Genomic DNA, 338 nt, shown 5'->3' with positions numbered 1-338 from the left:
TTGAGACAGAGTCTCACTCTGTCACCCAGGTTGGTGTGCAGTGGCGCAATCTTGGCTCACAGCAACCTCCACCTCCCAGGTTCAAGAAATTCTCTGCCTCAGCCTCCCAAGTAGCTGAAATTATAGGCACCTGCCACCACGTTGGGCTAATTTTTGTATTTTTAGTAGAGATGAGGTTTTGCCATTGTTGGCCAGGCTGGTCTTGAACTCCTGACCTCAAGTAATCTGCCCACCTCGGCCTCCCAAAGTGCTGGGATTACAGGCATGAGCCACGGTGCCCAGCCAGTGGTGTCCTTTTAGAAAGGAGGAATCTGGACACAGAAACAGACATGCACAGA

Source organism: Colobus angolensis, unplaced genomic scaffold (genome assembly GCF_000951035.1).
Source record: "Colobus angolensis palliatus isolate OR3802 unplaced genomic scaffold, Cang.pa_1.0 Scaffold2, whole genome shotgun sequence".
Lineage (NCBI taxonomy): Eukaryota > Metazoa > Chordata > Mammalia > Primates > Cercopithecidae > Colobus > Colobus angolensis.
The sequence above is the reverse complement of the archived record's forward strand: the minus strand, read 5'-3'. Positions refer to the sequence as shown.